This window comes from Callorhinus ursinus, unplaced genomic scaffold (assembly GCF_003265705.2).
Source record: "Callorhinus ursinus isolate GAN/ISIS: 27379988/994484 unplaced genomic scaffold, GSC_fseal_2.0 scaffold13, whole genome shotgun sequence".
NCBI lineage: Eukaryota > Metazoa > Chordata > Mammalia > Carnivora > Otariidae > Callorhinus > Callorhinus ursinus.
Window position 1 is genome coordinate 30,265,665 of NW_027397075.1, and position 16,959 is coordinate 30,282,623.

General features: G+C 38.5%; 1 protein-coding gene and 1 pseudogene across 8 annotated transcripts in view; one reads left to right on the forward strand and one right to left on the reverse strand.

The window, feature by feature from the left end:
• DNM3 (dynamin 3) overlaps positions 1-16,959 on the forward strand; it is a 569,456-nt gene that overhangs the window by 28,804 nt on the left and 523,693 nt on the right. The gene's annotated exons all lie outside the window — the stretch shown is intronic.
• LOC112828779 (small ribosomal subunit protein uS5 pseudogene) overlaps positions 11,412-16,959 on the reverse strand; it is a 19,264-nt pseudogene continuing 13,716 nt past the window's right edge.

The window sequence follows — 16,959 nt, forward strand, 5'->3', positions numbered from 1 at the left end:
AATCATTCCATAATTACTCTTAGGGTCTGAATTTTGTGTTTGACATAATTTGTGAAGATACTTGATCAGCTTTGTTAACTCACATTTTATTATTGTAGTTGTTGGATAGGTTTGAATATTTGAAGATCTATTGTGTCAGTCCTTTAAAAAGTCAAGTAAAAAAAAAGTGAAGTCAAATCATACATTAAGATGAAGAAATCTTGAATAAGCTTCACTGGCTGCAAAGTTACCTAATCTCTGTAGGTGACACATTTCTCATAAGTAAAATATTATTTATTTATTGGGGTTGTTGTGATTTTTTTAAATGGACATGAAGGACACAGCATGGTGTCTGGCCTGTGGTAGGTGCTCCGTCTTCATTAATGTTTGCTATAAAGTATATAAAGTATTACTTTATTTTATTTTTTTAAAAGATTTTATTTATTTATTTGACAGAGAGAGACACAGCAAGAGAGGGAACACAAGCAGAGGGAGCAACAGAGGGAAAGGGAGAAACAGGCTCCCTGCTGAGCAAGGAGCCGGATATGGGGCTCAATCCCAGCACCCTGAGATCATGACCTGAGCCAAAGGCAGACGCTTAATGACTGAGCCACCCAGGCGCCTCAAAGTATTACTTTAAAACCCCAAATTCAATAGATATTTATTGAACACCTACTATGTGTCAGGCATTATTTTAAAAGAGAATAAAGCCCATAAAATCAAAGATTCTTGTCCTCCAGGAACTCATATTCTAACTGGGGAGTTTGATAAACAATGGACATAATAAATAAGGAAATTATATGGCAGGGTACAGGATGATTAGGGTTTTGGACCAAAGGAAAGGGAAAGCAGGTCAAGGAGGATCAGGACTGTTCAGGGAGAAGAGGCACAGACTGGGAGATTAATGTTGTCACATTAATTTTGTCTCTCCTTCCTAGTTAGGAGTTGGTATTTCAACTGACAAGATAAATTACTTAAATTGGGAGAAATTTGTCTCAAAGGACAGGTGGCTTTTGGGGGTGAGAAACAGATATCTCTTAAGGAAGTATTCAGTACCCCCTTTGTTCTAAACAACAGCTGTTATGCTCTAGAAGCTGTGAAAATGCCTGATATTCTTCATTGTGAGGCTTAAAATATGTGGAAGGTTATACGCTTTTTCCTTTCCTTTCTCCAGAAAGTAAGTAAATGATGTTCTTTTATCTTTTCCTTCAATGTCAATAAAATAAGCATTCCTAATGGTATTATCAAATCTTTCCTTAGGCACTGTTTCCTTTACTTCCTAATGGATATAGCTCTAATCCAAACCAGAGACACATTTATGTTGAGTCTCTCATTATGTGATATTATAACCGTGAGTGTTTTCAAAAATAAGAACGTTTCTATTTTCCAAGTGTAACTTGGCTGTAGGATAGGAATGTGAGACGGCCTCTTGCTACAGGTAAAGTGTCTATTAAAGTACATTATTTAGTAAATGATAGATAATTCTTTTCCTGGAACTCATTTGAAAACTTACTGTAATATAAACCCAGCTTTTTTTTTTTTAGGATTTTATTTATTTGAGAGGGAGAGAGGGAGCGAGCGAGCAGGGGCGGGGGAGGGGCAGAGGGAGAAGGAGAGGAAGCGGGCTCCCAGTGTTGGGGGCTCTATCCCAGGACCTGGGATCATGACCTTAGCTGAAGTCAGACACTTAACTGACTGAGCCACCCAGGTGCCCCGAAAGTCAGCTTTTTCAATTCCTAGTCAGAGATGGTAGTTTTTCTATATTTTAAAGTTGGATGTCAAATCCAAAAACATATATACAAACATGAGTATTTTTCAGATATCTAGATTTTCAGATATTAAAATTGGATGCCATTAATATGTGTATATATCACATATAGATATCTATATATACACACATAAGCATATTTTAGTGATTAAGTTAATTTGGTTAATTTCATAATTATTTGAAAGAATTGGGGAAACAAATAGTTTTCATAATTAAAGATTACTTAAAATTAAATAATTGTGGTGTTTGTGCAGGACAAAATAATTCAGTGTTTCAGTGGTATCTATGAGAGTTCTTATGTTTAGATGTTACAGTCAGAAGGTATGCAGTGTCTAGTTGATAAAATTGAAGTGTTTTTTTTTTTAAGTTTATTTATTTAAGTAATCTCTACACCCACTCAGGGGCTCAAACTCACGACCCTGAGATCAAGAGTTGCATGCTCTTCTGATCAAGCCAGCCAAGCGCCCTGAAATTGTATTTTTGAAAATAATGTGAGGACTCTGTTTTTATCATCAAAATATGACATTCAAATAGTTCATGATTTGTCAAATGCACATGTGTGATTTGTGAGCCCAGAATACTTGCATTTATTCAGAACTTCTAGAGTTCATGATTACTTTGTCTGAATTGCATGTATGAAGGCTACTAGAAAAGCCAATGTTATTCCATTGGAATGTGTGCAATTGTACCTTTCCTTTGTGGTTGAAGGACTAACAGTGTCTCTTTTTGAAGACAAGTTGAAACATAGGATGGAAAACTGACACTTGAGTAAGTTATGTTTGGACACTGAAGGAGTAAACCAAATATTTACTGGCAGTATAATGTAGTATAGTGTTTAAGACCATTGAGCTAAGCCTGAGCACCTCAAATCCTGTTTTGCTGCTTACTACTAGCTAGGCAGTTTTGGGCAAGTTACTTAACCTTCTGGTCTTTAGTTTCCACATCTGTGAAATGATAAGAATAATATAATAAACTACCTTCTAGGGTTGTTTTGAGGATAAAATGAGTTGGTATTTGTAAAGCACTTAGGACAGTGTGTGTTAAGTTAATATAAAAATAAATACCACAGTAAGTCTAAAAAAAGACCCCTTACCTTTAAAAGGGACATACTTAAATCTTTACTGATAAAAATAGAGTACTATCTGGAATTTGCTTCAAAATAATCTAGTAGGAGAGAGAGATGTGGAGTGGATGAGAAGAGAGATAAAACAAGATTGCCCATGGGTTGATAATTATGGCAGTGGAATATAGGTACATGTAGATTTATTACACCCTTCTCTCTACTTTTATGTAAGCTCGAAATTTTCCAAATTAAAAATAAAATTAAAAAAGACTGTTTGCCCTGTCTTATCCTCTTATTCTTCCTTCCTTTTCCTCCTTATCAGTCCTTATCTAAATCTGGCATACCATTTCTGTCTTTTTTGGTGTTCAAATGCCACCTTGTGTGAAGTTCTCCTTGAGAACCCCAGCCACATCCCATCTTTTCTCGTGTCACCGATTTAGCCCCTGGGCCCTTTCTTGGGTTTGTATGCAAACTGTGTGGCTTTGTCGTTATTCTTGTTAGTGCTTTTTCTTCTCCCAGGCTTAATTAAGCTCCTTGGGAGCAAGATCATCTCTGTAACTCTCATAGCAAACACGTTGCACATCAAATCTTTGTTGAATAAATGGAATTTGTTGACTATAATCTAGAAAGAGCCAAAAACAAAACAAACAAAACACAAAACCTTTCTTTGTGTCACAGTTGTTACTAAAGTATCATGTTTCTGGATGAAGGAGTATTATTAAGATTTTGTAGTGGTAATTCCACACAGGAATACTTGTGGCTTTATATTGAAGTATTTTTGCTGTTTGGGGCATTTCCTTTTATCTTTTCAAGGACTTCATTTGGAAAATTAATGTTGTTCCAGGTTGAAATATCTGTCTAATTCTGGCTTATTAAGAATCTGAACATGTGTAACACTTGTTTTCTATTTTATGGTTATGGAAAATAAGATTTTCTTTTTCCATCTGGGGACCCACATTTTTTTCCATTTATAGATTTTAATGATACAAAGAAGAGTCTAGTATGAAATCGGAAAAAGTCAATATTGAAAACCTAAATCATAGAACTTTGTTTCACTTCTGCATAGGCCCGGAAACCATGGAAATAAATTAAAACAACCATAATTTTAGCCACTCAGCCATCCCCCATAATGCAAGTAAGTTTTCTTTTGGTGTATTTTTTTTTTTTTAAGTGGGCTCCTTGTTGGGCTTGAACTCATGATCTTTGAGATCAACTCCTGAGGTGAGATCAAGTCAGACACTTAACTGACTGAGCCACCCAGGTGCCCCTGCTTTAGGTGTATTCTTGAAACCATATGTAAAACACATTTTGGTAAGCTAAAGCATTATTTTGAACCCAAGAATTTTATGTCTATTAAACATAGTAACAAGTGGGATAATTTTTAAAAAAGAGAGACTGTTATAAAGCAAAGAATTATAATTAACCCTTTAAGTGTTTTGTAAATCTGCTTGTTATAAGTTGAATTTAGCTGAGGTGAAGATTCCACTCACTTTAGTCTTTTCTTTACAATAAATCTTTTTTCCTGAACTTATTGCCTAGTAGTGAGATATAAACTCAAGGGCTACCTTTGAGTTTCATTCACTTCAATCTCCTTTCCATTTACATCCTCTGTAGCGGTGCTAATCACCAGTGAAATAGTTAAGAGATGACACTAGAAGCAAAAAGAAGCAGTAAAGGACACAGATAATCCATAAGCTAAACAATCAAGTTCCTTAAAAAAAAAAAAATCACCAACAGGGTTATATTGCCTAAAGACATAATTCCATGACTTTTCCACTAGCAGTGGAAAATAAATAGTCTCTGCCTTTGATTTTCTCCACTCCCCTTGCTCCATCGCCACCCCAGTGGCATGTTCTCATTAACCCAATTTCTTGACCTTTAGCTACTGCACTGAAGAATTCAAATTCACAAGAAGTGAATTGCCTCATTCATATCTGCAAGGTTCGAATTATGGTTAAATTTTAGGCGGGGTGTGTGATTATGAACAGGCGTGAGAGTGGATGTTCTTTAGTGAGGATCTGCACTTGCTAAGCTGTATTATTTCATTCACTCATTTAGCTTTTCCATAGCACTGGGGACACTGATTCTCCATGTAGTCATTGTGACATATCATTGCCATCTTTAGCTGACTAATGAGGTTCTAAGAGAATTTAAAAATAAATGAAAATTTTTGGGGTGCCTGGTTGGCTCAGTTGGGTAAGCTTCTGACTTCAGCTCAGGTCGTGATGTCAGGGTCCCAGGATCGAGCCCCGAGTCAGCATCACCCGGCATTGGCATCGCATCAGGCTCCCTGCTCAGTGGGGAGTCTACTTCTCCTGCTCTTTCTGCCCATCCTCCTCCCCCTGCTCAGGCTTATGCTCTCTCTCTCTCAAATAAATAAATATAATCTTAAAAAAAGTAAAATTTTCCATATGCCACATGGAATTATTGAGAAGAATGAAGGGGCAGGTATGAAAGAAAAGATGTCCAAGAACTCCCCCAAATAAGGATCATTAACAGTTTCCAGAGGCTTTAATAATTTTTGTTTTGGTTTGTTTTTTACATAGATTGAAAAAAAATCTCATACTTCCTTGGGGATAGGGACCTTGTTTTCTATTCTGTTGTATCTTTCCACAACTAGTAACACATTTTCCACAAATTGAATCATCAGGAAATATTATTTTTACATTCCTTTAATTTTTTGGGGGGAAGTTGGGAAGAACTTGAATCTGTAAATTGATAGGACTGTGGGAATTTATTCATGAAAAAGGCTTGCAGCTGAGGCTGACTTCTTTCCTATAGTAGACATGCTCCTGGTAGGAGGATCTGCTGAACCACTTCTATTTTTCCCATGAACTGGAGAACAGACTGGTATTAAGTGACAGAGATAAAAGTAAGCCTCAATTTGTTACATTACTTTTCTTCATAGATGGGAATCCAGGCCATACTATTCATCATTCAGGGGAAAGTCAGGTGGCCATGGCTTTATTTCTTTTACGTCATATTTTTTCATGAAAAGGTATGTCATTAATACCCTTAGGAAATAAGAGTATTCTTTTGAGTCCTAGAGGGACGTTTTATCAAGTAGATTCTATCTACCTCAGTGAATAGATTTCTGACCTTTAGTTCAATTTTTCTTTTTTTAAAATGGAAAAACCATAAATATATGAAAAAACAGGTATGCTGAGGAAATTATCTATCTGATTGGTTTCTCTGTCACTCTAGGAAATTATTATACTATTCCAGCCTTTATAGAAATTTCCTAAAATTTTAACATGGAGCCTCCCCTATATTTTCTGTCAGAGTGTGTAGTTTTACAATAAAGTTAATGGATTTTATGATAATGCATTTAATTTTATCTATGACATTTTCATAATTCAATCTGTTGCCCCGAAATCAAAACAAATATACTTTTGGCTTATCCATTAATTTGAATCATCTATATCATTCCATCCATACTCAGTTGCTTACATATATTCACCGTCCACCATATGAAAGGTACTGATTTAGTTGTTCAAAGTAGCAAGGGTTGGAAAGAGAATGTTTTTTGTTTAGTATAATTTTCAAATATCAAGTCATAATGAGTTCAAATGAAAAATGACTTAATGTGTTGAATAGCTGTGTTTTTATTTATTTTATTTATTTTTAAAGATTTATTTATTTTAGAGAGAAAGAGCATGTACACAAGCCGGGGAGGGGCAGAGGGAAAGGGAGAGAATCCCAAGCGGACTCTCCACTGAGCTCAGAGCCCAGTGTGGGGCTCTGTCTCACAACCCTGAGATCATGAGCTGAGCAGAAATCAAGAGTTGGATGCTCAACTGACTGAGCCACCCAGACGTCACAGAGTAGCTGTGTTTTTAAAATCCAGGCTTCTCTTTGTTACTGCTCAGAAAAAAATGAAGAATTATATGATGTACCTCAATCAGTGGTATCTATTGAGAGTCCAGACCACTTTAGATTACTTTGAATATTTGAAAACATGAAAGTGTTCAGACAGTTTATGTTTCCATGTAATTGTCTTACTACTGTATCACTCAAGGGTGTGGTTGCAGATGAAGGAAACCACTCTAGCTATTTAAGAAGAAAAAAATTAACGTAAGGAATTAGGTGCTTGCTAATCATTGGAACAGCTGGAGGATTAGACTCCAGGCTGACCTTCAAGGAATGGCTTCAGAATGACACTGCGTTACTGGCCATCAAGGAAACTACTACTGTAGTTAGTTTAGGAAACTGAAATCTTAGGAAATCTGTATGTCTGCGGCTGCTTTCACCACTTCCAGGAGTCTTGAAGCAACTGTTGTGTTCTGGAATATTCTACCATAGCTGTGATTCATGATCAGACTGTTGTCAGCACTGTTAGCTTCAAAGCTTTCTGTTGCCTGCTAGATCTACACCAGCAAAACACCTTGAGTACTGCTTCTGTCTCATTTAATTTGACTCTGAATTCAGGTTGTACAGAAGTACATCTAATAGTGAAAACTGAAATGCATGGAGAATGCTAGTAACTAAGGGAGTCTGGGAAATGAAGTTTTATTGTTTGTTTGTTTTTTAGCTTTCTAGTGTCTGCAGTATAGGAAGGCAAATAAAGAGATGCAGAACAGAAGTTGAGCTAGCCAGTTGCTGTATCTACTAGAAATGCTCTTATTATTATTATTAGTTTTTAACATCTTTAAAATTTAAATTCAATTAACATATAATGTATTATTGGTTTCAGAGGTAGAAGTCTGTGATTCACCAGTCTTACATAATACCCAGTGCTCATTACATCCTGTGCCCTCCTTATTGCCCATCACCCAGTTCCCCCTTCCCTCCCCTCCAGCAACCCTCAGTTTGCTTCCTATGATTGAGAGTCTCTTGTGGTCTGTCTCCGTCTTCTGGTTTTTTCTCTCTTCCCCTATGATCCTCTGTTTTGTTTCTTAAATTCCACATATCAGTGAGATTACATGTTAATTGTCTTTCTCTGACTGACTTATTTCACTTGGCATAATACCCTCTAGTTCCATCCACATCATTGCAAATAGCAAGATTTCATTTTTTTTATGGCTGTGTAATATTCCGTTGTATATATATATTACCACATCTTCTTTATCCATTCATCTGTTGATGGACATCTGGGCCCTTTCCATAGTTTGGCTATTGTGGACATTGCTGCTATAAACACTGGGGTGCAGGTGCCTCTTCAGATCACTACATTTGAATCTTTGGGATAAATACCCAGTAGTGCAATTGCTGGGTTGAACTACAAATGCTCTTTTGTTATTCCATGTGATTGCTAGAAAATAAATTTAGATTTCGACTGATTAAATGAAGGAAACAATTTTCAGATATAGACCATGTATGTTGCATTTAGGTCTCCATGTAGATTTTTAAAATAGATTTTTTGTTTTTATTATCTAAGTCTGCAGAAGAACATCTAGTAATCATTAATTACATTGTCAGATGTGCCAGCTGGAATAATTCAGGTATCTATGTGTATTTATAGTTTAAATTCCATATGTTTTCTCTTTAGAACTTGGCTATCTTTTGAAATTAAAACTTCTCCCACTGGTAATTATGCTAGTACATTTAGTTATTATTTTTTTGGCATAAAGAGCATTAAGTAGAGCAAATGGAGCATAAGCAACATTGGTTGAGGAAACAGTAAATTAAAGAGTCTGTAATGGTTAAATAGCATACTCTTGAATATTCTATGAAGTGAATTTTCCTTTCCATGGTGCATACTGTCAGGACAACTGGCCTACCCCAAAGTCAGAAAGCAGAATAAACTATGATAAAATGAAACATTTGAAATGAATAGGCCTTACTGTTAAATGTCCTGACTTCTGAGGCTATCTGTTGAATATCTTTTTTATAAATGAGGAGAAAGATTTGTAGACCTAATTGCTATAAATGTAACTACTATATTACTTTCATCTCTGGAATTAGAGGGTACTTCTCTGATTGCCTTAGCTAAAGGTGCATCCCCTCTTCCCTGGGACTGTCTGTTTTGTTAATCATCCTTAAATATTCTCATAGCACTTATCATGATCTGGTTTATTTTTGTTTATGTGTCTGTCTCTGTACCTTATTAGAATGCAAGCTGCATGAGGATAAGTGCTTTGCCATGTTCACTGCCCTCAGAACTTATGACAGCCTGGCACGTAGTGGGTACTGGATATTGGGACAAATGAATGAAAGGGGAAACTGCATTGGAATAACAATCAGAAGATCCAGCCATAAAAACAGGAGACTAACTGCCTGTCAGCATGATGCCTGTATGTTCTGTGCAGTTGGAGATAATATCTGTCCTGCTAAACCTTGTATATACACAGCTGAGCATGGGACTCGGCACCTAGAAGATTTTTTAATAAATATTTGTTGAGTAAATTAACTAACCATGACTCTGGCCATTAGACCTTTTTTGTGTTTAGTTTCCTTATTTCAAGATGAAGGGAGGGATCAGATAATCTTTAAGTCCCTATTTATTTATTTATTTATTTATTTATTTATTTATTTATTTAAGAGAGAGAGAGCACGCGTGTGCCTTACCAGAGGGGGAGGGGCAGAGAGAGTGGGAGGAGGGAGAGAGAGAATCTTCAGCAGGCTCCACGATCAGCGTGGAGGCCCTAACACTAGGCTCATCTCACCACCCTGAGATCCTGACCTGAGCTGAGATCAAGAGTCAGACGCTTAACCAACTGAACCACTCAGGTGCCCTTTTAAGTCCCCTTTTAGATTTAACATTCTGTGATCCTAGATCTATATATACTTTGGTTAGGTTAGTTGTGTTTTAGTTTTTTATTTTTTGTTTTGAATCCCCAGGAGAATTTTCTGTGGTCTGTTCTGTTGAGCAAGTTAAGCATTCCATAATTTTTATTTATATATAAAATGAATTAATTGAGGACATAAAATTTGCCTTTATTCAAGAATGTTGACATTAACATATGCTTAATGAATGTATAGTAACCACGTGTTTTGAATGAGACAATATTTTTCTCTATAAGCACAATTTATTAAATAGCAGTTATATAGTGAGTTAGTCTTATACTTTTACAAGATTTCTTATTTACAAAAATCACAAATCAGAAGAAAAAATGCTTTGCCATACCATATGCTGTAATTTTTATCCTAAAAAATAAGTCCTCATTGTTTGTGGCCTACCCAGCTATTGTGTAGTTGATTGAACGTGCTTGTTCAATGACTGTAGGAAGAGATGCCTCCAGTGGGCATTTAGCTTCTACTGTGGGCAGGTTTTTTATTACTAAAGAATAATATTGTGCTGTTAAGTGGACAAAGAAGTTTTAAAACTATGTAGAGTGTGACAGTGTTGTTATGAAAAATATATGGGTAAAAATGGAAGAGTTGAAGATAAAATATTAAGACATTGTTGGGTGATGGAATTGGAGTTGATTTTTTAATTTATTTGTATTAAAAACATTTTTAAAAAATTTGATAAATATTTATTGCACACGTGTTATGTGTCATGAAATGTAACAGACATTGGAGGGTGCAGCAGCAAACCAGACAGACACGGGCCTTGCCCTCAGAGACCTCCCAGCCTAAACACCTCGTAAGCAAGCTCTTCCATAGCTTTTCTTTTCTTTTTGAACACTACATCAAAAACTCATGATGTACTATATTTAAAAATTTTTTTATCCAAATGAGCATGTAGCACTTGTATTATAAGAAAATGATTACCAAAAATTTCTTCCATGAATTATTAACTCGGTGTTCTATTCAAAATACACAGGCAGAATAAATAGCTATTTAAAAAAATAATTAAAAAAACAATCAATTTACTAGCCTTTCCTTTTCTTTCACGACATTGATGTTTTTGAAAAATATAGGCCCGTTGTATTATAGACTCTTAATTTTGGGTTGTATGATTCAATTTTTTAAGCATCTGACTTTATATTTTAGTTTCAAAAACGTGGAAATATATAAGAAAGAAAACATTCACCCATGATCCTGGTACCCAAGGATACTGTTGACATTTAGGCAGACTTCCTTTTTTTCCCCTATGAATTTATTTTTCTACATAATTGGGATCCTTCTGTATATGTAATTTTTGTATCTGATTTTATGAGAATTTCCCATGTCATTGAAGGCTCTTTGAAAGCATATATTTAGTAGCTTCCTTATATTCCTTATTACACTTACACTAACATATATTTAAATACTCTCTTATTGTTGGGCATTTAAATTGTTTCAGAAGCTCAGGACATTCCAGTCTTGAGTTTTGGGGCCTCTTCCTGGGTAAGAATTTGCTTTCTCTCGATGTGCCAATGTATTTGTCTGCTCAGAGTGCTTGTCATACCATCTGCAGTGACAGTGCATTGTCATTTTCTCAGCCTGACTTCTGGGAGATCACAGGGAGCTGAATACAGCTGAGTTAAACAGATGTTCAACTTGGCTGCATCTTCAAGGTCTTGCTTGGTTTCAGTTTTTTTTTTTTGAAGATTTTATTAATTTATTTGCCAGAGAGAGTGAGAGAGCACGGCAAAGGGAGAAGCAGGCTCCCCACTGAGCAGGGACCCCAATGCAGGGCTCCATCCCAGGACCCTGGGATCACGACCCAAGCCGAAGGCAGACGCTTAACTGACTAAGCCACCCAGGTGTCCCTTAAACAAGCTTTAATTCACTTTATTTTTCTTGTATAAAACTATGTGGTGGCCATAGCAGGAGCCTGGTGTGGGTCTTTACAAGACGGTCAGTGAATCCCTGATGGGGAGACTTGGTGAACACAGTCTCTTTCCAAAGGTCAGGGGTGAGACAGCTGTAGATTTTGGAAATGGCATCCAAAGTGGCCTTGGCCAAGTTGTCAGGGTGGCAGTGTAGCCCCTGGTTGAGGTGTAGCATTCGTCAAGTCATCAGGAGTTTCTTTCTTTCTTTCTTTTTTTTTTTTTTTTAAAGATTTTATTTATTTCTTAGACACAGAGAGATCACAAGTAGGCAGACAGGCAGAAGGAGAGGGAGAAGCAGGCTCCTGCTGCGCACAGAGCCTGATTCTGGGCTCCATTCCAGGGCACTGGGATCATGACCCGAGCTGAAGGCAGACGCTTAACCAACTGAGCCACCCAGGTGCCCCAAGTCATCAGGAGTTTCTTGGGCACAGGGGCTGGGGCCTCTGGGGGTGCAATGAGGTGCACCTGCACAGAGCCATAGCAGCCAGTCACCTTGCCTGGAACAGTATGGGGTTTGCTGATCTTGTTCCCCTAGTAGTTTCACAGCACAGGGACAATGGAGAGCTTAGCCAGGATGATGGCTCCATGGATGGCATCGGCTACCTCCTGGAGCACTTAACACTCAGACGGATGTGTCCACTGTAATTTCCGATGGCAACAAACATCTTGAACCTGGTCTCCTGGGCAGCACAGGTCTGCTTTTGCACAGGCATAATCTTCAAAACCTCATCCTTGAGGGATGCCCTCAGGAAAGAGTCAATGATCTCAGATTCCCTGATTGGCAGGGAGAAGAGAGAAATCTCCAGGGACTTGATCTTTATGTCCTTAGCCAGGCGGCCCAGCTTGATGGCGGAGATCCACTCCTTGTCCTCGGCCTTGCCTCCTAGAGCTCCAGAAGCTCTGTGGCCTCCACCCTCCCCCAACCATAGCTGCAACTCTGGCCCCAGATGCCGCTGCTGTGGCCTTCCATGCCGGGGCCTCTGAGCCCTTCCATATCACTGGCATCATCCACCATTTGGTGTTTTCTCAGAGAAGAAGCTGGTTTCAGTCTCAGTGAAATTCCTTGAGGTTTGAGAGAGAGAGTTTCTGGTTGGAAGAATACTCTGTGGTTTCTTGGTAGAAACGGTAGCCCATGGATTGTGATTTGGTTCTGGTGTTCCCTCTGGGGGATTCATATTAATGATGGAAGAGGCAGAGGTTGGTTAAATCTATCACCTCCTGAAGTGGTTCTTTCCTTCAGAATAAAGGAAAAGAATATGCATTACCTTCTCTGTGATTCTTTTCCTAACACTGCCTTGTAATCCTCCACACTGGACCCAGCCTGGTTAATCACCTGCTCCTCTGAATTATCCATGAATCTTATCCTTAGGTACATATTGAGGCCCTCATGCTGTACTGTGTTCTCTTGTATATAAGCCTGGCTTCCCTACAAGGCTTTGAGTTTTCTATCAGTTAGACTTTGCACTGCAACAATTCACATCAAAACTTAGTGGCTTAGAGTAGCAGCCATTTATGTAGCTCATGATTTTGTGGAATCAGCAGTTTGGGCTGTGCTCAGCAGGGCTCAGCTGATTTTTGCTGGGACTCACTTATATGGACAGCTGCTGGGTCAGAGGAGTCTGGCTGATTGATGATTGGGACACCTCAGTTATTCTCTTGTGGTTTCTAATTCTTCAGCAGGCTGCTTGAACTTGTTGACATGATAGCTACAGGGTTCCCAAGAGCATCAAGAGGGCTAAACCTTAATGTGCAGGAACTTTTCAAATTTCTGCTTCTGATACAATTGCTACTATCTCATTGTCTAAAACAAGTCATATGGCCAACCCCAGGGTCAGTGTGGAAGAGCACTATCAAAGGGCATGGATAGAGGATGTGTGAACAAATGGAGCCATTCCTGTAGTCAGTCCACTACAGTTTCCTTAATGTCAGGATTACATCGTACCCATCTTTATATCCTTAGCTTGTAACGTGTGTTTGGTTTAAGGTAGGTGCGTGGGAAATGCTGAACTGATGTGTACAGTTATCTGACTCCATTAATGTGCCCCCAAATTTGAGTAATCTTTGGGATACAGAGTGAGCATTAAGGCAGTGCTCTGGGATGCTGAGCTTTAGGGGACTCTGGTGCTGGCTGACTAGGAGCTGAAGAGGTCAAGGATGTGCCAGCAGGCCAGAGATGTCCCACTGAGAGATTATGCTCTACCTTCCTCTAAATCCTGTTCCAAGTAAAATGGACTCCTAAATTCTCTACCTAAATGGCCTTAAGTTGCTTTCAGGACCTGTGTAGGTCTCTCTCTCTATTTTTTTTTTTCTACTAAAGGAAGACTGCACCAATGTGTACCTCCTAGGCCCAAGAGATGGCCAAGGGGTAGCATTTGCACAATGAAGATTAGAGTGGGTGGACATTGGACTTTGGGTTGGGGTACCTGTAACCTTGCTTTGGAGGTTCCAGAGGGTGTGGAATGGAACTGGGGGTAGGATGAGACATGTATAGGCCTCAGGCTAGGGTCCCCTTTGCCTTGGACTGCAGAGGTTGGGAGGCAGCCTAACCAGGGATCTTAAAAGGCTATTGACAGTAGTGGGACTCTTCTAGGGGCTGGACTGGTCTTAGCCTGAATTCTGGGAGTTTTGATTAAATCAAATGACTTCAGGAATATACTGAGCTAAAAAACTGCTAAATAGCTGTTTAATTTACTATATTTTTTATTTTTATTTTTTTAAAGATTTTATTTATTTATTTGAGAGAGAGAGAGAGAGAGAAACAGTATGAGAGGGGAGAAGGTCAGAGGGAGAAGCAGGCTCCCCGCTGAGCCGGGAGCCCGATGTGGGACTCGATCCCAGGACTCCGGGATCATGACCTGAGCCGAAGGCAGTCGCTTAACCAACTGAGCCACCCAGGCGCCCTAATTTACTATATTTTGTGGCAGTAAATGAATGTGGTGCTTCTTTTGTGAGATTATGAACTGAAATTTTGGCTCCTGTCAATATATGGCGAATTTGTGAGATTATAATCTCTCTTTTAGGAAATGTGTCAAGTTGTTAAGCTATTTTTCCTCTATAAATGTTGAAGTCTTTTATTTGTAGTCTAAATGATTAGTCTACAGAGCCTCCTGGATAGTAATAAAGTCAGTACCGGGGCGACTGGCTGGCTCAGTTGGTGGAATGTGCGACTTAATCTCAGAGTTGTGAGTTTGAGCTGCACATTGGGTGTAGAGATTACCTAAAAATAGAATCTTTAAAAGAAAAAAAAATGAGTACCAATTTACACAGGACTTTAGTGTTTATGAATTTAATGTGGACTAGAGGGGATCGTAATAGAAGTTCAGCATAGTGAGGCATTTAAAATAGTTTTAAGAGATGGAAGGCTGAAGGGCAAAGCAGATACAGGCATACCTGAGTTATTGCAGTTTCAGGTCCAGACCATTGCAATAAAGTGAATATCACAGTAACTTGAGTCAAATGAATTTTTTGGTTTTCTGGTGCATAGAAGTTATGTTTACACTATATTGTAGTCTATTAACTGTGAAATAGCATTATGTCTAAAAAATGTACATACCTCAATTAAAAATATTTTATTGCTGAAAAATGCTAAGTATCATCTGAGCTTTCAGCAAGTTATCTTTTTGTGGGTAAAGGGTCTTGCTTCAATGTTGATGGCTGCTGACTGCTCAGGGTGCTGAAGGCGGAGGTGGCTGTGGCAATTACTTAAAATAAGACAACAGTGAAGTTTCCTGCATCAACTGACTCTTAATTTCACCACAGTTTGTAGCATGTGATGCTGTTCCATAGCATTTCACCACAGTAGAACTTCTTTCATGATCGGAATCAATTCTCTCAAACCCTGCCACTGCTTTATCAACTACGTTTGTTGTCATTTCAACAATCTTCATGGCATCTTCACCAGGAGTAGATTCCATCTCAAGAAACCACTTTCTTTGCTCAGCTGTAAGAAGTAACTTCTCATCCATTCAGGTTTTATCACGACATTCCAGCAGTTTAGTTCCATCTTCAGGCTCCACTTGTCATTCCAGTTCTCTTGCTGTTTCCACCCCATCTGCAATTACTTCCGCCTCTGAAGTCTTGGACCCCTCAAAGTCATCCATGAGCGTTGGAATTGACTTCTTCCAAACTCCTATTCATGTTGATATTTTGACCTTTCCTATGAATCACGAATGTTCTTAATGGCATCTGGAATGATGAATCTTTTCCAGAAAGTTTTCAATTGACTTTGCCCAGATCCATCACAGGAATCACTATCTGTGGCAGCTCTAACCCTATGAAATATATTTCCTAAGTAAGAAGACTTGAAAGTTAAAATGACTGCCTGATTTATGGCCTGCAGAATGGATGCATTAATCATGTCTTACATCTCCTTCAGAGCTCTTGGGTGATCAGCTATACTGTCAATGAGCAGTAATATTTTGAAAGGAATCTTTTCTTCTGAGCAATAGGTCTCAACAGTGGGCTTAAAATATTCAGTAAACCATGTTGTAAACAGATGATGTACTGTTATATAGGCTTTGTTGTTCCATTTCTAGTTCAACTTAAAGTCACCAGCTGCCTTAGCCCCTAATAAGAGAGTCAGCGTGTCCTTTGAAGCCGGATAATGACTTCTCTAATTATGAAAGTCCTAGATGGCATATTCCAGAAGAAGACTGTTTGATCTACACTGAAAATCTGTTGTTTAGTGTAAATGATGTAGTTTTGGAATAGAGGTGAGGTTTGGTGGGGTGGGATCCAGAGCCGAAGGCCAAGAAAAAATCTTGAGATGTCTTTGGTGCAAAAAGGTAGTTTTATTAAAGCCCAGGGACAGGACCTCTGGGCAGAAAGAGCTGCACAGGGTTGTGAGGAGCAATTGATTATATACCATGGGGCTGGGGAAGGTAAGGAAAAAGGGAGGTTTTCAAAAGAACTTTCATATGCTAAAGAGGACCTACAAGATTCTAGAGGCTTTGCCAAGGTCAATTTAAGGTTGTTTTTCGCCCTAGTAAAGCATTAACATTAAGACAGTTGGGAGGGAGCGTCCTGGAAGAATGTCACACATGTCCCACCCAGGAGTAGAGGGGGAGGGGGAAGGTTGCACGGTGTCAGTTTATGCTTTCTTCAGCTAGCCTTCTGCTCCCTTATCATTACCACCTTCATTAATTATCTTAGCTCAATCTGCTGGATGACTTGCTGCAGCTTCTACATCAGCACTTGCTGCTTCACCTTGCATTTGTATGTTATGGAGACGGCTGCTTTCCTTACACCTCATGAACCAACCTCTGCTGGCTTCAGACTTTTCTTGTGCAATTTCCTCACTTCTCTGAGCCTTCACAGAATTGAAGAGAGTTAGGGCCTTGCTCTGGATTAGGCTTTGGCTTAAGAAGATTTTGGTCTTCTATCCAGACCACTAAAACTTTCTTCATATCAGCAATAAAGCTGTTTCACCTTCTTTTCTTTATTTTTTTCTTTCTTTCTTTCTTTCTTTCTTTCTTTCTTTCTTTCTTTCTTTCTTTCTTTCTTTCTTT